General features: G+C 48.6%; 1 protein-coding gene across 3 annotated transcripts in view; it reads right to left on the bottom strand.

Annotated features, from left to right (window-relative positions):
* SHROOM3 (shroom family member 3) overlaps positions 1 to 24688 on the bottom strand; it is a 102875-nt gene that overhangs the window by 33663 nt on the left and 44524 nt on the right. The gene's annotated exons all lie outside the window — the stretch shown is intronic.

Here is a 24688-nt window from a genome sequence, read left to right as displayed (position 1 = left end):
CGGTCCTCCCCCACGCTCCCTCCCCAAGCCCCCACGTGCCAGGCAGGAATGTTAAGCCTCACATTGCGGATGAGATATACCAGGGAAGCGCAGCAGCACTTTCACCTAGATTAGGGAAAGCGACTGGTCCAGAACGGCCTTTTTGCTCTCCCCGCTTATCTCCATCCAAATTTTACCCCAAATCCTGCCTTAGCTGGCTTTTCTTTCTGTGTGACAGATCCCGTTCTGCTTTGTCCCTGCCACCCCTCTCCTGGGAGATGATGTCAAGCCTCTTGTCACACGAGAAAGATCCCCTCCCTGCTGCTGTACCAGCCTCGCTGTGTACCACGAGCACAACCTCCTCTGCTCCAGCCCTGTGAATTGCCAGTACCGCTGCCTGCTCCGCTTCTCTTTGCTTTCCAAGTTTACCATGAAAAATTACAAATTTTTAGAGTAGAGATAGATAGAGATAGGACAGAAGGTTGGCTACAGACAAGGGTTTAAAAGATTGTACGTAAACAATTTGTATGTACAAATAGGTGTACAATTTTGTAAGCAAAATATATTTACAGCTGTAGTGTTTAGGGGACAAAGTCCCCTGTTTAAGGCTTTGTATGGAAACACCGGGGAGATGGTCCCAGCCACAAAGAACTGCATTTCTGCCCCTACAAGAGAGATTTCTGTGACAAGGGGCCCCACAAAGCTCCGGGGAGTGTTTAAGCACAAACTCAGGTTCGTGGCGAGGCTGCTGCGTACCATGCTGAAGCCTAACGAGGTGTCTCGCTGACAGCGTCGTGGCAGGATCCATTCGAGGGGAAGGACCTCAGCAGAGGCACTTGCCTTAACTCCGGGGCAAATCCTGACCTCCCTACTCAGGCCTCATTTCCTACACAGGGAACTACCACCCCTTACAGCTCCCTGGTTTGCCAACGGGGCCATGAAGAGAAGATATAGTTTACCTGAAGATCCTTCACAGGTTGTACCATGTTGGGGTGATGCCACCTCAGTCTGAAGGGCAGAAGAGGCACTGGGCTGTGACCGTACCCCACTGACTCAGGGTAACCCTTGCATGAGTCTGAACTGGTGGGTCACTGTTGGGGGGCTGGCCCAGCAGCCTTATTTGCAGAAGTGCTGATGCCTGTGGCTCCTGCTGATTTTGAGGGGCCATGCAGGTGCTGAGCCCTTTTGGAAAAGGCATCCGGATGTCCCAAAGTGCTGCCAACTGCCACGGCGCTATAACCCTCATCCCAACACCGAAACATTTACAAAGTCAAGGCGACTTCTTTGAGACAATTCTCAGAGTGCCGTTTCAACCTGTTTGAAAGCAGATGCCGACACAGTAGAAGACAACCTTTGTTCGTAGGAGATGCCTCGGATCAGCGATGGATGACCTTTCCTAACACACCTCTGGCAGTGCTCAGTCGTAACCTCCCTGTTGGTTTCCTAAATAGCAGACTTTGGCTCTCCCAGGCTACACAATAGCCGTACTCCTGCAGTGAGTAAAGCTGCTCACGTCTTCTCTCCGCTCAGCTATCTCCAAAGTGGCCAGTAACAATATTTAGGACTGGGAAATTGCCCTTGTGCCAAATACGTTAAAAAAGAGTAATCAGCAGCCTGAGAAACTGATATAAAGCAGTAAGTGCCTACAGCTTCCCGGTCACCACAGCCTAGTGATTGTTCAGTGCTTAGGGTCTTTTTTTTTTTTTTTTTTTTTAAAAACAGTTTTCAAAACACGTGAAGAAAGTAAGAGACAACACAGATTCTAAACTCTGCTTCGAGCAGAGCTTTCTGAGTAAGTCAGTCACTTCCAAGCATTCCCATACGGATCCATACAGACCCGACCCTCTCGATCGGCAGCTAGAAGCAGCGGGAGGAGAAGCAGCTTGGGTGTTCCCCCTCACACAGGGAGAAGCCCGTGCTTGCCAGCATGCATAACTTTGGGGTTTACCTCACAGAGACAAAGAAACCTTAATTAGTGTCTGCATGGGCTCTGGGGTTGTTGTTTGGGGGTAAGAAGGAAATGCAATGGAGTTTTTCCCGAGCCTCTTAAAAAACGATAATTACTGAGCTCTGTGTGGAACGGCGGGCTCAATAAGACATTGAAAACTAATCAGCCAGTCTATAAATAACACCATTAATCAAGCCCAGTGGGGAACGCAAGAGATGAGGATCCTTCCACCAGCGAAGCACGCACACATCAGGGATGGAGCACAGCAGCTCTTCAGCAGTGGCCCCCGCCGGGGGCTTTCCAGCGAGGACGATGCCCACGCAGGGGTGGCTCCAGTGAGAGCAGAGCTGGCTGGGCAGGGAAAATACCCCGGGCCAGCATCAGGGCCGCAGCTCCAGAGGTGGAGGCCTCCCCTAAACACGACGCACAAACCCAGTGCCTCTCCGTCCCTTGCACCTTTCTGCCTCGCACTCGGTCAAGCGACCTGACTGCTTATCTCGGAAGATTTTCTAAGACATTTCTAAATCATTTTCTAAGGCAGTTCAGTCTAACGACCAAGAGCGTGCTGTCTTTATAAAGATACTTCTTCGACTGTAACACGGAAACAGCCACCCTAGTACAAAGACACCGAGGGCCTACCTTGTCTCTTGACTGTTGCACTCACGCCTGCTCCTTAGAGCAACTGTTGTCCTAAAGCCCGAGCTGTCCCCAGGACGGGACGGCGTGACGGCTCCCTGCGACAGCACTCAGCCCGCTGGGATGCTCTTTTAGGTCGTGCCTGCATTTTATTTTGGGATGTTGCAAAGTGCCTCCTCACAATTGCATAGCTGAAAAGTATCCCTGGCAAGGAGTGGCCTGCAGTTGTTCTTTGTGTTACCGTGTTGTTTCTGAAGCTCGCAAACGGGAGACTGGAAACCTCGCGCAGTCTATTTAAAACTCCTTTACCTCCCACCTGAGGCTGGCAGCTGCCTCTGAAATCTTTCCTTTTCTGCAAAGTTCATGTTTAATTATGAATTGTTATTTATACTTGCTGCTTCCATTGTGCCTCTGGTATTTAATACCACGCATGTTAATAAGTAGCCGTACAAAGATACTCTGCTCAGCTTTTCCCTCATCTAAAAATACGGCCTGTTAGGATTTTTTTCTTGATGATTGCTCGACAAACAGTGAAAGAATGCATGCTACAGATTTAAGCCTTTTTTAAAGCAAAGCCTGCTCCTCAGAAGTTTCATTGCCCCGCAGCCTGGTGGCCTCTGCCTTGCACAGAGAGCGCCAGCCGCCGCCAGAAGAAAGAGGCAGCGCCTCTTGACCCAGGCAGCAGCATCTCCTCTGCACACCCAGCACTGCCTTTTCCGAAGCAGACATCAGCGAAACATTTCCCTATTTGTTACCACCCTCTTCAGAGCTCTACAAGAAAGCACGGGTGGCCTCATTTTCTGTTAATCATCTCCCTACAAGACTGGTTTGCCCGTTGCTGCTATCCGATGTCTCGTGTCCTTCCCAAGCCGTCACAATCCCTGTAGAACGCAATCGCTGTTTTAGGGAGATCCTTGGCTTCTGACCACAGACAACTCTGACCTCCTCTGGCCGCCTTATCTGCCTCCCGCGCTGACCTCCCGTTACCTGCATACTTGAAACGTTTCATACCGTTTATCTTAACCTTTTGGGCTCTTGGCTCTTCTTTCTCACTTTCTTCAGTCTTCCTTATCCTTATTTACAATTGCCACATTCCAGTACTGATTGGTTCCCTAAATCAAGCCTAGACAGTAAGTGGGGGTGCGTGCCTGTGCCCAGTAGATCCCCCAACAATTATGCCTGAACCATCTGACGAGTTTCAGCCAGGGTCTGCAGAGATATTATTCTCAATGAATCAAACTCCATGTTTCATAAAAATAGTTCCCTGAGTAATGGAAGTAGCATAAATCATCGCTCTCATTGAGGAAATGCTGCGGTGTGAGCTCAGCTGCCTGGCTACCATTCCCAAAGAGGAGAGAGATTTTACACAGGGAAGCTGTACAAAACCAAATTTCTCAAGTTTTGTCTGCTCATAGCATTTGTTTTCCAGCACATCAGCCTTACGCTTCTTCTGTCTGCACTACCATCCTCTACTCTGCTCTTCTGCTTAGCTGCCTGTAGTTCCAGGAATGAGTCCAGGATATGTCTGAGATCATCCATAAACAGCACCTGGAACTATGTTTAAAAATTATTTAAGCTGGTTTTTTTAAAGAAAATCGTAAGGGGTATTTTTCTAATGGTTCCATCTCTTGGAGTCATGATTACTTATTTTAAACTAACACCAGGTTTCCTGCCACAGTAATAGAAGAACTAAGGCCCAGAGGATCAAATTCTCAAATGTTAATAGGTTATAGTAATTTTTAATGTCTCATTACTTCAAGGCCCAACGTTACTCCTAGAAAAGAGGATGGAGCTTAAATTCTGATTTTTAAATCATTCAGGATCAACAGGAATGTTTATAACCAACCACTATCAGAATTAAAAGCTTTCCTAGAAAAATAACTGCTCACGCGCTGACACTTCTGAAATTGAGAATAAAGCAAGGAGCTCCTCTTCCAAGTTCTACACTGATTTGTAGGCAATTCCTGATACTTCGTCCCTTTGTCTTAAATCAGAACATAAGAGGCAACCCTCCTCCACTACAGAAACAGCCAACAGCACAGCACGGACACAAAAATAAGGAGAAGCAGCAACAAAGCAGAACTCGGCTCCGACAACCCCACAAGGAGGGAGACGAAGGAGTTAAGGCTGCAGTTTTATCCTTACAGCACCCCGTGTTACACAATGTCACAGGGCGTCCTGAGATCCCCAGCTCAGCCAAGTGACATAAGGAGAGTCCGGCAGCTTCACCTCTGGCTATCCTCATCCTGCAGGCTACAGGCAAGCTCTCAGCAGCTGATGAGCTGGAATTACGTCTCCTGGTGAATGAAAACGCCGCTTCCACGACAGTCCCCCATCTCTTGGCAAACAGTGAACCTTCCTGACTCCTCTGTGCTGTTAAGGAGAGGGAAGCTCCGGGCAGGGCTGCAGAAGGGGAGAGAGACCACGCTCATCCCGAGCACCAACCTTGCACTCGCCAGTGGGCCATGCTGCTTTGTGGATCCTCCTGCTCTGCCTGAAGTGAAAAGACTGGATTGCTTACGTATTTCTTGCTTTGTTACCTCCTGTGGCTGATCCAGAAATAGCCCGTAATCCACATATCTGTCATGCTCACAGAATCTCCTTTAGCTGCAGTGGAAGTGCCCTGTGTGTCAGAGCACAAAGGCCCAGGTCCTCTCCCGGACAGAGCACACGGGGGTCTCCGCTGGCAGCGGCAGCATCTGCACAGGTTTGTTAGTCTGTGCTCATGGGACCTCTGTGCCAGACAAAGAGCCAGGACCACCTGGAAATACGTTGACAAAACAATTTTTTTCCATCAGAAAAATTCTCGTAAATTGAACTGAAACTTCTCCTTGGAAGGCATGCAGTTTGAACTGAAGTTTTTGGTGGGAAAAGTCTCTCATTTCCTGGGTAAAATCTCCAGCCTGCCATTTAGCACACTCACCTGCGATGGGGAAGAGCCAGGTTCAAGTCCACAGTCTAATGAGGCAGATAAGGAATTCAAGGCTGTTTCATGGACACCGCAAAATGCAACAGGTTCCACCTGTGAAAATCCCTGGAAGGACTTTTTCAACCTAACACAAAGCAAGGCAGGTTCTGAAATCTCAATAAGGCTCATTGAGCACGTAAATCTTGGGCCCGAATTAGGTATTCTTCCCAGAGTTCTGCAGCCAGATCCATATTTCAAGTAGAAACAATAATATCCATGTCTTGGATTCAGGCGGAAAAGAAACCACGCAAAGCAAACCCATTCCGAGTGCTGCTGGCTGCTCCTTCTAAGAAACGGGACTATTTAATACAAATCTATTTGTATGCATCACAGGCACATCCATGCTGATATCTGCTAAAACGGGATTAGTAGACTTGACCTTTGTGCCATAAGCTAATCACCAAAAGGGAAAAGAAGAAATTTTCCAGGAACAGTGCAGAGGCGGCTTGCGCTTTTCTAAAGGCACAGGCCATTGCTCGAAGGCAAATCAAAGGGCTAAGAAATCCCAGAGCTGTCTTGGGATAGCAAATTTTAGATGGATACATCTCACGTCTAAGCACCCGTCACTTTCGATCTAATGGCTCCTACATGGTCATGCCGAGCACGCGGTATTTCAGGGCAACGAAACACAGAGGCTGACAAGTCACTTGGAATTAATTCAGACTCACAGTTTTCCTTCTAGGAGGGCTCTTCACTTGCGCAACTCCAACTTAAACAACTTCAATGAGCAGTGACCTTCAGGTCCACCGAGAAAAAATCTGGAGAAAGGAGACCGCATTGCGACCGCACAATACCATCTAGTCCCACTTGTCCAGTGTTTTTCTGGCTTCCCCTTTTCTCTGAGGCTGGATGGGTTTTATTTGACCTGACCTCAATCCCACAATCTGGCCACGCTGTGTTTGCACAGACCCACACAAACGCACAAACAAGCTGCTTCGGCGCCGTACCTGTTTGCAAGCAGAGATCTGAAAGGAGTATTCGCATTCATTTGGGTTCCTCACTTCATTTGGTATTGGCCAAGGGATCTTTGAGAAAATGAACTCCCTCTTTGTCTGTGAGAGAGACCTAATCCTCGTTTTGCCCTGGAGGATTACTGGGTACTTAGAAAGGCACTCACATGCACATTTTTGGTTCGTGCCAGCTGCATTCGGGTCCACAATATGTAGCGCTTGCTTTGGTCTTTAGGTTTGACAATAGGCATTCCACTGCACCCAGAACTCGACCCCGGAGACTGCCACCCTTTTAAAGACACCCTAAATCACCGCTTTCTGAAATGTGGGCCTTTCCCTGCTTTGCATGAGTAGTTCGCCCTCAGACAGCGCGTGTGAATTCGGCGCGCAGGCAGGCAGCTGGGCACGCAGCCCTGAAGCCCAGATTCTTTTCTTGTGCTGCCGAGCCGGCGGCTGGAGTGCACGGTTCCCTGTGTGGCCCTGCCAAAAAGACCTGGAGCCTAGTTGGAAGGAAGAACCTGTAGGGCTGAGAAATTAGCTTTTATTCCTAGTCAGTTCCTGGCTTTTTGTAAGAGAAGTTTACGGTTATACTCAATTATAGCTTACTGTTTGTACCACAGTACCACCCAGAGAGCCTGCCTCTTCAGTCACTGGAGCCACCATTCCTGGATTGTACACACTGACATATAATAAAAGGTCATCCCTTTTATTATAGGAATAATAATTTCTATAATAATTCCAAATGCCCAGTGTTGCAGCACCAACTCTGTGCGTAGCTAGGCTTTTACCACGGTGGTTGTCCATGCACAAGTTGGGTTTGTTGCTGGCCAGGATTTTGCTCTACCCACCAAGCTCAGGAGCCTTTACAGCCTCCTGGTGTTCCCACACGGGTGACCTGCGCTCTGTGCAGCTCCGGCCCAAATCTTTCTAGGATCGTGGCTTAATTATGTAAAGTAGTAATTCGGGATGTAGTTTAAAGGAAGTAAAGGACCCTCATGTTCAGCTGGTGTAAGTTAGTACCGACTTGAGTCGCACTCTGCCTGCTCAGGGCAGATCTCACCTTCTCAGGAGGCAAGACGTGAGAGGTTACAACTGTCTTGGTCTGTTAAATGGTACCACCACAAAAAAGTGGAGTGCAATCCGCCCTGCACCCTGACTCCGCTTGTAAATGAAATGATTTCCTGCACCTCGCACTCAGAGAGTTTTAACCCCCTTAGAAAACAGGTCTACCTACTTATTGTGTCAAAACAAAGGAAAAAAAAATACAGAGAAAGGGCATTTTCATTCTGTTCTGCCCTCGGACTAACAATGCTATCTATAGACTTGCTCTCGACCATTATTAAAAGTCTCTTGAGTTTTTTCAGAGACATAGGTCTCACTGTCCTTTGGGGACACTGTGGGATTTACTTGGGGAATCATAACGTCACCCCTCTTCACAGGCTGTTCAGGACCAAGAGGCTACAAGGAACAATCTTTCAGAGCTGGCCATACAAGATTGGGCTCAGCTCTCTCTGAGGTGCCGAAGTGCTCCGATCTGTTAGTCAGCTGTGCCCGAAGTGAAGACGATGAACTGCAGAGCTCACGCACGCAGAAGGATCACTAACACATCTGTCCCTTTAAGGACTGTGGCTTACCGCACACCGGTAACAATAACGTTATCTTTACAGGTTCTGGAGTATCCCAAGGCTTAATCATGCTGATCAAAAGTCATTCTGTATAAATGATAACAGTTACCTTTACTTACAGAACAAAAAACAAAGCACAACCTGGCTCTAAAGGACAAATGCAAATGAAAAAAAATAACTGCAGCTCCTACAAAGAAAGGCAGCCATAAGAAGGAAGCAAAAGTCGTACTCATATAAAATAAGGACTGGTTTCCATCTTAGGATTAGAGAATTAAAACAATTCCATAGGAAAAGACTACAAGCCCTCCATGCTGAAAAAACAGTTTTGTTCACAGGGAGAGAGTCAATAAGCAGAAGCTATTTTCCCAGAATTACTCTTTTTACACTCACCCTTCAGAACAGTGATATTTTCCAGACACAAAAGGGCCGTCCTAGGGAGGGGTCTGAATGTCAGGCAAGACGTGTCCCACCTGGGACGTGGCCTTTGGGTGAAGACCCGAGACCTGAAGGCAAGACTAACCCACACCGGGAACCTTTTCCAACAGCCCGTAGGAGCTGGGGCCAGACTCGATCTGCTGGTGCGGTGGCTTGCGTGAGCACTTCCTAATATGTTAAAGGCAAACCAAACTAGGTCAGTTCAGACCAACAATTTAAATGGTTTAAAGCTAAAGATTAAGGGAGTGCTTACATGAACTGTTCCAGTGGCAGATGGATGAGATCTCTGGCACTGATGAGCAAGCGAGGGCATTAATCTCTTCCGCCAGCACAGCTGGATCTCTCTTCCTGGCTTGCACACGCATTGCCCTTAAGGGAACACGTCCTGAAATTTTACCCTAGCAGCTCTCTTTTGAAAATATGGATGTTCCTGAAGTGCTGGAACAGTAACTCAGGTTTTTTGAAAAACTGGTCTCAGTGGCTGGTACTGAGCGAGTGACAATCTGAGCATCTGCTCAGAGGGGGCAGAAGAAAGCCTCAAATTCTCATTTGTCACAGGCAGGGTGGACTTTCAGCATCAAGAATCGACTCGAGTCTGCAGCGGAGTTGTCTCTCTACTCTCTAACATGATTATTTTGCAGTGTTTCCTGGTATGCCAGCTTTTAATTGCAGTAAGTCGAGGGGTGGAGTGCATTTTACAGGCCTAAATCACCTTCCTGGGTGTAGCAATGCCTAATCCCCAGAATATAAGCTACTTCTTATGAGCTGCTTCTCCATCCCACTCACCCACCTCTTCCTGGACAAATTCCTGAATCCTTTACTCAACACAGCATCCATTTACTTCCTCAGGACTTCAGCAGGAGATTTGCTCAAGTGAGAAATGAGTACAGATCGAGTAAGGAGATAAGGATTTGGCCAGCTGCTTTACAAAACACGATCTCTGCCGCACCTGCAGCATCATTTTGCCCAGCGTTCAGAGCCCTGTAGCTCTCAGGGACTGTAGTATAGAAAAGCAAAGAGAAAAATACAGTTACCACAGGACCCAGTTATGCCTGTTACCCGTCCATCCATCCCTGAGGCAAGAAACGCCACCGTTGGTTCATCATACCTCTTCTGCACCACGTTAACTGGACAGGTCCAGTGGAAAACCAACATATGGGTCCAGGGAGGGCACAAAACCAGCCCAGCAACAGCAGAAAGACTTGAGCTTTTCAGGTACATACAGAGTCCACAGAGCGTGTAAAAGCACAGAGCAAACAAAAGCCTGCTGAATACAGCAGAGTTGCAATCTGGCCGATCATCTCCTCGCATTTGTATTAATAAAGAGTGCAATGGCTTTGCTCTGGTTACTGTCTCCCTGCAACAGTGCTATCACAGCTTTTTTATAATTTCATCCATAAATGCAGCTATAAATTGGTGCGGGCAGCAAAACCCATGGAAGTGAAGCCATTCGAGTTACAACAGTGTGCCCAAGCTAAAGCTCTTCCCTCTGAGCATCTTGTGATTCTTCGACTTTTGATGAGAGCGCCCAAGGCGAGATACAGAAATGCTGGCTAGTAAGCTGAAAAAAAAAATAAAATCTGTTTGTCACTGAAATTATTTTTAGCATCTGTCAGTCCCACAGAGTGAAGAGCTATCTGACAAGAGTTTGGAAAAGGAAGAGGACTGCAGCCATGACAAGACACATCAGACGAGAGAGGGACCCTTGGACCCTCTCGCCTGGTGCCGTGCCTCAGTGCATCCCCGCTGTGCTCACACAAACCACCTCAAAGGAGGAACCGGCCTTCCCGATTCCACTCCCTCCTGGCGGCCACGGAGGCCCCCGGCACCTGCGGCTCCTCCAACAAAGGCAAGGGTTGGCCACCTACCCCTGCCCTGCGAAGGTAGCTGGAGCGCAGGGTGGTGGGGGGCCGGCCACCCTGATCCTGCTGCTGGTGGTGCGGGAAAGGCAGCCCGGCCGCCCCACCGCACATTCCTGCCGCCAGCGGTGAGGGGCACGCACAGGGGACGCATACAAAGCAGCTTAAATTTTAAAAAAGAAGCAGGAGGGAGGTGAAGAATAGGGAGGACTGTAAGCGACAATAAAGCGATTATTCCAGTTTCAGCAGGCTGGGCAAGCATTGTAAGGGCGGAAAAGACAAGTGGGCTCGAGTCTCCTGATTAGCACGGAACAGAGATGGATGAGAAAGTAACACCGGAGCCACAAAAACCTCTGCAGTTGCCAGCAGCCAGGTCTCAGCCCCTGGTGGGACACTGACTGCCTTTCAACGGCACAGCTAAGTAAAGAGTTAATTCGTCTCCGTCTGCATAATGAAGTCTTATACAGCCTACATTAGAAACAGGATTAGTAACATCATCACTGATACGTGAACAACTGCTAAGGGTACAGAAGTCATGAACATTTTTCTTGCAGTCACAGGACTGGGGAATGTAGAAATTTCAGGCCATTTAGGACTAAGCTCTATTGTTACGCAGCATAAATAGACCTCTGCCTTCCTCCTGCTGAAAAGACACTACAAGCATCTTTCCTGTACACAGCCCCATGTGTGGGAGCTCCTCTACACTCGCTGCCAACAGGAAAACTCTTCCCCGTCCCCTTGTCTACTGTGTTTTGGTCCGATGATCCCGAGTCCAGACCCCAATTATTCCTTGGGCTCAAGGCAAGATCTGAAGCTGGGTCTTTGGATGTTCTACTGCGCGCACTGCAGGGCTGCATTAGCACCCGCGGAGGCTGGGGGAAACTCACACACTCGCCTGGATGAGCTCAGGGTCTTCCCTGGGGGTGCTGCCTTTGAGTACCAATGGGGCACCTCCAGGAACAGTTAAGAGAAATTACACAACAGATTGTCTTTGATTTCCAAGAAATGTCTCAAATCCTGCTGGGAACACGAAGGTGCTACTCTGTAGATAAAGCACCTCTCACTGCTCTTGGGAAACCCAGAAAGCCCCACTTAGCGTAAATGCCTGTCAGCTTTTGATGGGACTTTCCTCACAAGTGACTTAAGACGCATCTTAAAAATCCACCCAAAACCACTCTCTTTGAAACAGTACGAACTGTTTTTCCTTAGAGCAGCTCCGAGCGCATTAAGAAAGCACGGAGGAGATGACCACCCACTGCAGTGCCAACTGGCACTCTGACTTGAGGTCTTCCTCAGCTAAGCAGAAGGCCATTTACAAGTTAACAAAAGAGCTCACATGAAAAATTATTATTCCCCAGTGTGCACACCCTCTCAAAGGAAGCTGCATCTTTGCTAGGGACATGCCGTGATCTGCAGGCACAGTCCGGAAATCTCCGCCCCGCACGTCAATAGGAAAAAGGGGAGCAATACACACCCCCAATCTCAGCCTCTCCTCATACACAGGACCTGCCATGACCGTCCTCATTAAAAAAAAACAAAACACCTCCAAAATCAAGTCTTGGTGGAGCCAGTCCCAAACACAAATTGTCATTTGAGTCAGAAGTGCCAAACTCTTTCACAGAGCGAACAGCAAACCCAAATCCTATTAAGCAGCCATCAATGTCAATATTTATTCCTCACAAATCAGGGAGAAGTAGCCTAATAAATGGTGTCAGACTGAGCCTGGCGAGATGGAAGAGGAAGGGGATAGCCTTGGGGAAAGGACATGACATTAATCAGCATCACCCCTGCAAAACCCTTGACAGAAACAAGGTAGTAAACTCATTAGCCACTTAGAAACTAAGCTCCTTTTTTGCTTCGCACAGTGATAGCCCCCAGTTTCCAGACTGAAGGTTTGGCATCCTTCACGGCAAAGCCACCAGGCCCCGTAAAATCTTTTCCTTTCAATCTACCTCTCAACACACACCTCTCTGGTCCGGAGAGGATTTGCTGGCTTAACTGCTGTCTTCCTCGATGCAGAGCAGCACCGTCCTGAGGTCTGGACTGCACTGCGTTAAGCACTCAAATTAACACGGAGTAAGACAGCTCCCAGGCAAAAGATGAGTCTGCACAGGAAGACAAACAAATAGAACGATGATTTCACAAGACAAAAAAGAGCCACTTCAAATACCACAGCTTCTCCTTCTCCCTGCAGATCATTCCTGCCCCTGGGTGGTGGCGTACACCGTCTCATCGGGTGTGCTAACACCGCCTCGCGTGCAGCCGCACGGCAAACCAGGGAAGGCAACCAGCCCAGCTTAACTTCTGCCAGATGACTCTGCTGAAGATGCCCGCACCAGAGCCCGGAAAGAGACCCGGCTTTCCTCTGCATCGTCGTCACAAAAAGGAGTTCACGTTGGGTGAAACACAATGATGGTGCCAGGTCTTTTGACTGATGTAGCTCAGTGAAGATATTTGGATTTATATTTGCCCCTCACCTGACACACAGGAGAGATTTTGGGTTTGTTTCTATGCTGCTGCTAGGCCTTCTTTTACCCATGCTTTTTCTTGTTTCTCTTTAAAATGCTTGCTACCCCATTCCTTCTCCTCTGCACTTGGGATCTAATAATCTGCCTGAACAGCCAGGACCAATATGTACGCTTAACAGACAAACTGTTGGGAAAGCCGCTTAAATAGAACTTGTGAGCTACGTAACAATATGGTTTCCTTCTCCTCGCCTAGACGGGAAAACACAACATTAAGACAAACAGCCTCCAGGCTTGATCTTCCCATCAGGGCTGTAGCTTAGTTTTTAGAGCTAGATTTGCTCCTATCTATGCAGGGAGACTTAAGCTGCCACAGCACGACTAGGATGCAGCCATCTTGCACGGGGGGCCCTGTCCCCACCATAACTGTGCTGTGCACTGGCCATCAGTTATCATCACGTACTTTACTTAAATTAGTCTGAAATGGAGTCTGTCTCCAGCCTGGAGCCTGTTTGTAACTGCAGAGGAATCTGTGCCCTCCGTAACACACGAGACAGGATCAGGTCACTGCTGGAGAGCACTTGGCCTGGCTATTTTTATTGTCTGGCTGAATACTTTTCTTCAACGCTGTTTTAAGTGCTGAAAGAATAGTAAAGATGAGATTTTTTAAAAAAAAAAACAAAACCCAAACCCAAACCCACCAAATAATCCACTGATAATCCATAGGAACTGTGTCCTATTTAACTTTTGGACGTTTCTCAAATCTTTACCCTTGTTGCCAGGATGCTGAAGGCATTCTGAAGTCAGAACATGATGAAATCTAATCAGGGTGAAGTGGGCTGGTTTCATTTTCATCAGATTCCTCTTTCAAAGGCACAAATTTACCCTTCTGATCCTTTTCCCTACCACTAGCACTGAGCCGATACAGCAGTTTGGCTGTAGGATATCAAAAAAACCCACCCAACCCTCTTCCCTCAAGAACAACTGATGATTGAAATTCTTCACATTTATTTAAACCCAAAGGACAGTGACACTAATTCAAGCACTGGTACAACTAGAATGTAAAGGATTAATTAGAGAAGTGGCTCTCGTGTGAATACAGGGAAGCATGCATCGCATCATGGTTAGCCGAGCTTTTCACTCAAGTTAAACTTGGTAACAACTCCCCTAAATCACCACTTTCAAACATACATAGCCTTTCCTTATGTGTCTCTTCTTTCCACTTGGGTGTCACAAAGTTTTAGATATTTATATCCTTTTGCAACTTTGGGTTCTTTGGAGTGAATCATCAATTTTTAACACAGCCTTTGCCAAGCAAAGGGAAATGCTTGCGAAGATGAGCATGCAAATCGGCAGTTTGCATCCTTCTCGGTCTCCTCCGCAGGACAGATGACCCTCGGGGAACATCCCTGTTGCATCCACAAGAGAGAGGCAGTCTCTGTGACAGAAGGGTGACCCATCCTCTGCTTGATTGCCACCAGCAAAATGAGGGAGAGTGGCATCCCGGAGACGGTCAGACAGGATGGCTGAGACAGCGGGAGGCTGTGAAATCCTGTTTTTGGAGCGGAGTCAGGGCTTGTCTAAAACTGGTACAAGAATTAGGGAAACATTGTCATTGTCTCTCCTCTGCTTTACAGGAGTTTAGCCGGGCTCTAGGTATTGTTCATCCGAGGCAATACGCTTTATCCCCACTGCGCAGCTTGCTTGTACGCCCGGTGATATAAAGGTAGTCTTTGTGTGGCGAGACTCAAGACTCCCAACTGCACTCGTACAGGAATCCAGCGCACAAATAAGCTTCCACTTGGGGACATTCATGAATAAGCATTTGTAACAGGCAATTAGTACTTAATTTCAAATGTCTGACCTGTCACAGATTTGGGGCTAGGTCTGCAGCTAGCAAAAATCAGCTTTGTTCCATTTCCGCGTCGATAACAGGTTTTCCTTCCCAGCGACTCGAGCATCTGAAATACTGGGACTATACACAGTGTGGCTACAGCGGGCCTGATCCTGCTGACCGTAAGCCATTCTCTACTCCCACATCCATTAAAGTCAGCCAGCTTGCCACTGTGAGCACTGAGAACTCATCACGTTAGTTCTGCTGAGTGTGTGTCGAATTGGGGCCCTCAGAACAGGGGTTCAGCCTTCACCCCTTCTCCTACACCCGGTGCCGGCCATGATAACTCTTTATCTCAACAAATGCTAGCCAAGCTGGAAATGCTGGTGGGACTCACGCAGGGCTAGGGAAGAGTGGCATTATAAAATACCCAGTTTGATGTCATATCCTGCTTATTTATTTACTTATACCGCCATCGAGGTGAGGAAGCCCCAGAACAGACCAGGCTCCACTGTGCCAGATGCTCTGCAAACACTGCAGTGAAGGATGATTGCTCACCCAGAAGGCTCACCATTAAAGTAGGGTCCTCCCTAACTAAACAAACATGGGAAGGATGTTTTCCCCATCACTGCTGTTCCCTCACAGCACCCTTCTCGAGTCCATCTGCTCACTGACGCTGACTGCATCCTACCGTGAGGACGCGGCTTTTCTCCTGTTGCTGCCAAGAGCTAGGCCACTGCGCAGAGGGAGGAGGGCTCTACGTCACATCGCTTTTCTTCTCATAAAAAATCCAGGGTCTGTTTGTTTGCCGTCTACTGAGCACAGGGACATTTGACAAGGCTTTTGGCTGCTGCAGCATCGCAGCTTGTCTATCTCCCAGACGCAGGACTCCCACCTGCGGTGACAGCAGCCCTCTCTGCGGAGCGATGCCAAGGAGGCTGGAGCTGACTGTGTATGTAGTCATTGGCTTCTTAGCAATGTTTTATATCTAAACTTATGGCCTGCTGATCTCTGGAAGAAAAGCCTCTGTGATTATTAAATGGCAGCCTGAACTTTCCTATAAAAATTACAGTAATTCCTATTTCAGTCAAACTGAACTTCCCTCTTCCATTTAAGAACCACAGGTGCCAAGCACCATTCCATATGCACCAACAAACTCTCAATCCTCTAAATCCTCATATTATGGACCTGCAGGAACAACCTTCTCTCTCACCACTGTGGGCTGGCCTGGACTTCACCTCTCTTAGTCAAAGGAGTTTTAGGGCACTGATTGCTGCCGGAGTTCAGGAGAATCTCAACGAGCGCCTAGCAGGACCTGAGTCAAGCCTCCACTGCTGAGAAAATACACTGGGCTGCTGAGATTCACCCCACTGCTTGCTGGGCAAAAGACGACTGAAGTTTGGGACAAAAAATGTATGTGCTTCAACGGGTGCTGCTGGTGTCACCCAATGGGCGGGGAGCACTGAAGGGATAGGAAATTTAAGGCTGGGTGTAGTCAGAAGAACATGCAGAGCTCAGTCTTAAAAAGGCATTATAGCAGGGAATCAGAAAAACACATCTCTGGACCTTCTGAGCAGAAGAAGCAGAGGAGAAAACTGGAGCAAAGGCAAATGGGCAAATGAGGTCTGTGGGTCACATTCCTCCCAAATTTACAAAGATGGATGCTAGCTGATAATGTTACACTTGAATATAATTCTGTTCTTAGCCATTTTAAGGAGTCTGTGGGTCATTCCAACCAGGTGATAAAATTTCTCCGCTCCTGTCCCAGTATCTCATTGCAAGGTGCATGCCAGCAGAGCTACCTCCAAGAACACTACACTACTTACTAAAACATGCAACAGCTGCCAGCGCGCAAACGAGAAACCTCCTGCTGTTCGGATGCCCAGCAATTTCCTCAAGAGAAAGTGCTGTAAAGGGACCCTTCAAACACCGCAGCCCTCGCCCAGCTGCAGCATGGCCAGACAGGAGAGTTAAATGATGTCCGTGCAATCGGAGCCAAAAGATGGGGTTTAAATCACACACCTGGAGAATCCCTCCGAGTAACGAGCTTTCACATGTGGACGGAGGGAAGCACAGCACGGCGGGGTCTGACCCTACATCCCTTCCCTCCCTGCCCGCTCCCTCCCTCCCTGCGTCCGGAGGCTCCAAAAAGACCGAACAAGAAGACGGCACCTGGAACGGGAAGGGGCGGCCGCCCCCCAACCGCCCTCCCTCGGGTGGCTCCGCCGGTGCCAGCCAGGCTCCGGGGCCGCCGCCCTTTGTTAGCCCTCCCTGCCCTGCCCGCCCGGGCGCCTCTGCCCTTGCGGCGGGCCACCGGCCTCCCCTGCCCCCCGGGCACCCCCCGGGTACCCCCCTGCCCGCCGGCTGCCGCGCTGGCGGCTCTCCCTCCGCGCACCGCCCGCCCCCCGCTCCCCGCGCACCGCACCCCGCGCATCCCCCGCCGCCAGCCCGCTGTCCCCCGGTCCCCCGGAACCCGGTTCCCCGCCGGCAGCGGCCCCGCTCACCGTGCCCCCCCCGGCAGCTCCCGGCGCCGGCGCCGCGCTCACAGCCCCGGGCGAGGGCGCCGGAGCCCGGCAGCGGCCGCCACCGGCAGGTGCCGCGGCGGGCAGCCCGCCCCCAGCACCGCCCCGCCGGGCCGGGAGACCTCGGGGGGCTGGGGTCCCTCCGACGCACTGCCATCCTTTTCCCGAGCGGTCCCGGGAACAGCCCAGACCCCCCCAACCCATAAATCGGAGGCCGTCGGGACGCGCCGTGCCTCTGATGGCAGCCTCATCCCGCGCCATCGCAACCCTGCGGTCCGCGGCAGCAAGTCCCACCAGCCACGTTAATGCAGGGGTGGCTTCCAGAGCATCTGCCGTCACCTGCTAGGTTTGTTGCGTGCAGCACATTTAATCAGCAAATGAACTGTTGTATCTCGTGAAGGAAAATGACAAGCAGAGACGAGATAAATACACCCTTCTCATTTCTCTCATTTGCCGTGAATAACTAAAAAAACTACGTTCAAGCCGTGGAATGATTCGTGTCACGCACAGGGGAAGGAGTTAAAGTTTAAAGCAGGAATTTGTACTTCTAATGCCCTGTTCTTGGCTCATGTAAAACGAGCACAGTGTTATTACTGAGGGGAGCAGGTTTACGTCTAGGAATTAAAGTGGCCAGACTTCGTGTCGTGTAAGTCTTCCTGCCTGAAGACTGCAGGATTTCACTTTCCTGTGCCCAGTGATGACAGATTCTGCAGGTGAAATGAAATGGGTTTCTGATTTCCCTTCCTGACACTTCCCATCCACCTTCCTGCCCTTCAACACCTTCCTCTCCCTTTCTGCCCTGTATCCTCCTTTAGGACTCCTGGGTTTTTTTGTCCGGTAGCTGTTTCCTCCCGAGAGGTTGCTCCATGGTCACCTTTGTTCTTTGGTTTTGCACACGGATGGGAATATGGTGCCTGCTCCTGGCACTACAGCCTTTAACACCAGCGAGCCATGCAGGAGGAAGAGGGCAAGTCCGTGAGGGAACGGGATGCACTTTCACTGAAGGAAAGAAAACACCTTTTGACCCCCCAAAGAGGTGATCAAAGGAGATGCTGGAAAAGCTGCTCTTCACAACACAAGTATCTGCCCCGTAATGGCACTTTTATCCAGGAATGTCATCCAAAAGTATCCCTATTTTATAGAGGGAGACAGTAGTACTTTACAGAGGGAGCAAAAGGGATGTGCCCTTAATTTGAGTGGGAAAGGATCCCACTCCCCAACGTGCTCTTGACAACGAAGAGGCACTGGCTTCCCTGAAGCCGTTCATTCACCCTCTGTTAAGCTATCATAAAAGCTTACATGGATAGTTTTATTTCAGTTGATAGGTAACTTATTCTGTCTTAGCTTAAAATGGTCCCTGTCAGTCTTATTTGAACTAAAATATTCTACTTCCCCAAAATAATAAAAGTGGCTTAATGGCCTTTTGCACAGGTGCATCTCTTGTCAGGTTAAATTACGCGCAGCCAGCGCTAGCTTTCATGCTGACGTCTCTTTCTCTATCTGCTAACTCGTAATCACCAGCCTAAAACACTTAATGTTTAACAAGATGCGTAAATCATAGACCCTGCGATAAACCAGAATGAGAGATGTGGAAGAAACGCTTGAGGTGATGTTATAAAGGCAGTATGCGTTAGCTATGAGTCTTAATAATGAAAGCCACCGCGAAGCGGCACCTCTCACGGTACAATTTCCCATATTTTCTCCACTTGTGCTTCCTAGTGAAAAATACTTGTCACTATGGTGATGGTTTCATTGAGATTTTAAAGACTTCAAGTGTACTTTGCATCTTGGCCAGCAACTCTGAGAGATACTGAGTGGTAAACAGTTTCACCAAAGTTACCAGGCAATGAAACAAAGTCCTTTTTGGGGATGTAATCATAAAAGCTCATGAACATTTGTCCTCCTGGGGTAAAAAACAAACAAACAAAAAAAATACCACCCGTAGCATAAATGTGAGGCTCCCCATAACCTTGGAGTATTTATTTAAGCATTATGTACTTATGATAGCACAGGTGCTCCCCCTGAGGCAGATGACAGGCAGCTAGTCCAAGCGGGAATTAGCTATGAGGGATCATAACAAGCACACACTGCTGACAAAAGGAAACCTTCGACACAACTTCCAGCCACACCGCCCTGGAGTGACGACCACAGCTTCCCTCCTAGACCAAACAGGCGTGGGCCAGGCAAACATCCAGGCTGGGGAGCGGAGGTGCTGCAGGAAGCTCTGGGTGATGGACGGCCACATCTAGGAGGTGCTCAGTGTCCACAGCTCAACTTGTGTCTCTCCTGCATCAGCAACACTACTTTTGGGTTAGACGGCATGGACCATTCTCCTGCAGGATACGGCCAGGCTTGCAGGGGAATGTGCTGGCCCCCAGCACCATCACTGGAGCAGTGCGCTGCTGAGTGGTGGTGGCAGTGTCCTAGCTAGGATGTCTCACTGGCCTTACACAGCCAAAGCCATCCTGCTCTCGCCTTGCCAGGTGATACCCGGTCCTCCCGCCAAGTATCAGCTTAGAAAATTGCACTTTGGCCTTTGTGCAGTTCTCTCCTGATCCTGCTTCAGCAGAAAAGTGATTTTTCACCGTTCGGTCGGAGCAGCCCTGGCTGGCGCGCTGTCCTGTACAGCTGCTGTGTCACAGGGCAGGCCAGCGTGCAGAGCGGGGCCACCTCTCCGGCACAGCTCAGCTCCCACTGAACTACCTCCGTAACTTTTTCCAGCAGGTACCAGGCTAAATGCCGAGCCCTTCAGTGCTTATTCTGGAAAGAAAAGCCCTTCCGTGCAAACAAATGAAAGAATATATATAACAAAGCATGATTTCTCGAAGGTGTAACAAAGCGTGATTTCTCCATCAGGTGACCCTTGTGACACCAGTATCAAATGATACATCCTGCAAGGAGTAAGAATCAGGGGGAGGACTCAGAGGGTTGTTTTTAACATTTTTTGCAGGATTTGGGTTTCCTGCTTGGTGTTTGCTTCTGATGGCAGTTTAATGCTATTTAAGCACAAGAGTAGAGGTCATACAGTCCCCCTCAACAAACTACAATCATTGATGTAGCAGATTTTCCTCAGTCCTGCTGGGGTTTTCACTACCTTTGAAAACGTACGTCCTTTGACTTATAAGAAAAACTGAATACACTAGAGCTGGACTCTCCAGTGCCCAGATGTTTTCCCGACGTGTTTCTCCCAAATGTAGCAAGTTGCATTAGAAGCTGAGTGAAATATGGCAGAGATGGATGTGAGTATGTGTTCAAAGGCTGCGGAGAAGACCTTGCCCATCTCACTGCCCCTTCCCACCTGGCAATGGTGGGAGTCAGGTTGAAAGCAGGCAGGCAATTTCATTTCAGGTCCCACGTCACAGCGAACAGGCAGCAAATACATCGCTGTCACCAGCACCGGAGCCTGCCAGCTGGATCTGGAGCAGGGGGAGACAGCCTAAGAAAAGCTTGTGTACACACCACCCTGACATGCATTTGCGATGTTTGCCTTTGGGAGTAGATGAAGACGCCCTAGGGCTATGTTTGCACCACTCTTGCAAATAATTGTTGGGAACCAGTTGCAAGAGCCACCACAACTAGAGCTCTGGATGGTAAGGGGAGAGTTGACCCATGGTCATGATGATTTGAGGGTCAGGTTAAAGCAGCCCACCTTGCGTGACATAAATTTGTTCACTGTCAGTGGCCACTCTGAAATAAAATCGAGCATTCCGGTCAGCGGACCACACAACACGAGCTGCACACCTTGTCAAACGCAGACTAGGGGCACTTTGAAGGGTCACGGAGGCTTTCAAGCTATTACCTGCTTCAGTTCATGTCACTGATGGACTTGGTAATGGAGGCAGAAGAATAAACACCGCATGTTTCCTCGAGCTGAGGCCATTGCGTATTAGCAGGATCAATGCACATACATGGTAAGTGGGTCCAACTGCCCTAGACCTACAAAGCACTCAAGCCCATTTTTCAATTTGATGCCACGAATCACTCCACATACCTCCCCTTCCCCATGTATTTCACCAGAGATGACAGGAATAAGTGTGCTGTGGGGAAACAAAGGACTCAGACATTCATCTGGGATTTTTTTCTCTTTCGCTTTTTTCTAGCCACCACAAGAAAAACCTCCAAACCCCCAAAATGAACAGCAAAAAATCCAAAGGGAAATAAATATGAAGAGACTTATCAGAGGACCAACGGCAAATGAAAGAAAGATAAAAGAGAACGTGAATGCCAAGTGCGTTTTTAGGAGGCTGTATTCATCCTGATGCACCTGGGTCCTGCATCGCAGCAACGCTCAACAGTGCCGGAGCCAGCGGGGGCCAGCGCTCCTGTTCTCCACCTCCCTGGCTCCAGTCTCCCTGGCGCCTGGATGCCAGGTACTGCCTTGCTCAATGAACAGCGTGCTCCCAGGGCACTTGATAACCAAGAAAACTTCCTTCTTCCTGCTTAAATAAAGCTGCGATGTCTCCTGTGAGACGGGGGAGCGCCGCACGCCCGCGTGCCCGAGTGATGGCACTGGAAGAGCGGCAGAGCGTTGGAACGGCACAAAGCCCCAGATCGTGGCGTTCCCCCTCATCCAGTGCTCCCCTGCCTCCCCGTCCTGGTACTTCTCACAACACAAGCTGCTGGACACAGAGCTGGGCTACAGCGAGTTCACAGAAATGGAAAAAACATCTTATTTGAAGGATGAAAGGGCAATGTCAAATGCCCCAAAAGGAAACTGTCTTGTTCCTGTAATTTATTGGCTTGCTGGCCAATGCAGATGCCAGACTCCAGTAAATTTGGACCAGTTTGTGCATTTGCTCAGGCAGCTGGTGTGAAACGCGAGACCTGTGTCACATTCGCTGGTGGAGGAAGGGAAGGCGTGGGATGGACAGAGGAAATTAGATTTTGAAATAAGACATGGGCTGCACTGAAGAAGGATGATTTCCTTTGAGGAGCTGTTTGCAACGCTGACCTACCCACAGACCATGAAGAGCGCGAGCCAGGAGGGGCTGGAGCCAGGGCTATCAATCAGAGGAGGGAAAAACTCCAGGGAAGGTTCAGGTTTTGCAAAATGTGCCCAGTCGCCTTTTGATTTTGCAAACCTGCACCACAAGTTGCTCAGAGGCAGGACCGTTTGAATCCAAGCCCATAAAGCTCGGGGAAGTTTAGAGAAATTCCCCGTTTTGGCTCAACTCCAATTCAAATTACCTCCTGGCAGGTGAGGAGGTGTTCAGATAAATATCAGAAACCGCTCTCTAATGGGTCAAGGCCATTTTTTCCAGTGAACAAAAGTGATTTTTCTTGGATCTCTCTTACACTGCATATCTCAGACTGAACTTAAGATGGCTGTGAAAAAAATTAAGAAGCAAGGAAGTCCAAACCCTGCAGCAATGAATGCAATCCCCTATTAAATTTTTCTCTTGGAGACTTATCTCAAATAAAACCAGTGAAAAATCATTTTAAGATTGAAATGAAATTGATTGCAAGAGGTTTGTAAGGAAGTTCACTGTTACGTCAAGGGGTTTTGGAAAGAAATAGCATATTCACATGTGCCAGCTCAGGAAAGTTAATTCTTAATGTTTTTATCAAACTAACCTGTCCTCTGCACTTACGTCCTTAAGCTTCTCCCCAGTTCTTGGTATCGCAGTCACTGTGAGCACCGCTCTGGGAGTGGAGATATCCCTAAGATATACATGATGGTAATGACGACAGCATAAAGAGGAAACAGAAGAAGGTTCTTAAACAGATCAAGGAGAGGAAAAGGGCAGAAAATAGATGTGCATCTACTTTTCCTCTAGCACCCTGGAGAGGTGAAAGGAAGGCAGCCAGAACGGCAGTTTTCTCTTGCTGTGAAAGACCTCCTCTTTCCTTCTGAGCTACCGATGAGCAGATTTAGGGAAAAGAAGAGGAAAAAAGGACATTTGTACAGCGAAGAAAAGAGGAGGAGGCTTTGAAGACCTAATTAACAGACTCTGTCCCAAGTCACTTCAGTTCAGCTGCATCACAAAAGTCCGACAGAGATCCATGGGACCCCAGCAACCTGCCTGAGAGAGGGCGACACTGTAAACAAAACCAGGCGCTCCGAAAACCCACCCCCCTCCAAATTCAGGGGGCTGGGAAGGGGAGGAAGCCGCAGCTGAAGGCCTTTTTTCCTGCTCACTAATAAATTTAGTTTACAGAACCTTTTGTGGGTCCCTTTTAAGGTTGTTTGTTGATTAAAGCAGCAAACAACAAACTTAGCCTTAATTTATGCTTCTTTTAACATTTCAAGCTTGGGGGGATGCTTTTTATAAGAGTTAATGAGGCAGAATAGGTTCTTTATGGAGAAGATATTTTCTCACCAAATTAAAACCTGTATTGAAAATAAAATAATGAGATGAAGGTGGCTTTTCTTTCAGAAGTAAATAAATCTCGGAGCAGGAAACTTCTCACGCACTTGGAACTGTCCTTATCGGAAAGATCTGAGAACAGCAGGTTCAAGATGTTCTCTCTCTCCCTTTTTTTTAAAAAAAATTTTGCTTTCTTCCTTTCACCAAGACAGTAATAAAGCAGTATTTGCTGAAAACATGCAAACAGCTCCTGCTTGTGAGAGCACGGAAGCACTGGGAGCTCAGCAGAAGAGAAAAGGTTTAGTTCCCTTTCGCTACAGCAGAGCCATGAAAGCCCACGGCGGGGACTCGTCCCTACCATAACTACGGGGACAACCCAGGCAGGGCAGAGAAATGGGCCACATCATGCCACCTTAGACACCCGTGCAAGTCTTAAAGCAGCAGAATCCCATGGAAGAGAGAATTTTCCAAATGAAAGCTGCCTCAAATCTTCTGCATCTTGCCAGTTTGGTGTAGCAGCACAAGCAAAATGAAGTACCTGAGCGGGCAGAACTGGAAGCTACTGTGTGACACCAGCAATCAGCACAGGATGTTATTAATTGGGGACAAAGAGAGAGAACAAGGTCCTTACGTGATAGGAGAGCATCAACCCTGGTTCCTCTGAGCAATGGGAAAGAAAGCCTTCCTTTCATTGCAGGCTACAAGCGCACTCGAGAGTGATAACCCTGTTTGTCTTCACCGGAAAGGCTGAATACAGGCAGCTCTCCCAGGTGTAACAACTGGTCGGTGCAGTCTTTGCCATCTATACGCAATTGCACTTTTGGGGTATTCTGTTTTTCAATGAAATGTCAATATTTTCTCAGGGAAGAAGCCCACCTTTTGGATTATTCATTACCAAAAGGCATTTGGATTTTTTTTTGCTAAATCATCCCTATTTTATGGTTAAGAATGGGACTAAGCCTACTCTGAAGCACAAATACGGTATTTTTCCTTCCATCTTTTGAAGTCTGCAGAGGAGACACCCCTAAGCAGTCTATAGTTTCCCCCAGGATGCCGGGAGCTTTGCAGCAGTGGCAGGAATGCTGTCCTTATCCTCCCGCTGTTGTCAGGCTGACGCAGGAGAGATAAATCCAGTGCACCTGCAGCCGGCGGAAAGCTG

Source organism: Rissa tridactyla, chromosome 5 (genome assembly GCF_028500815.1).
Source record: "Rissa tridactyla isolate bRisTri1 chromosome 5, bRisTri1.patW.cur.20221130, whole genome shotgun sequence".
Lineage (NCBI taxonomy): Eukaryota > Metazoa > Chordata > Aves > Charadriiformes > Laridae > Rissa > Rissa tridactyla.
The sequence above is the reverse complement of the archived record's forward strand: the minus strand, read 5'-3'. Positions and strand labels throughout refer to the sequence as shown.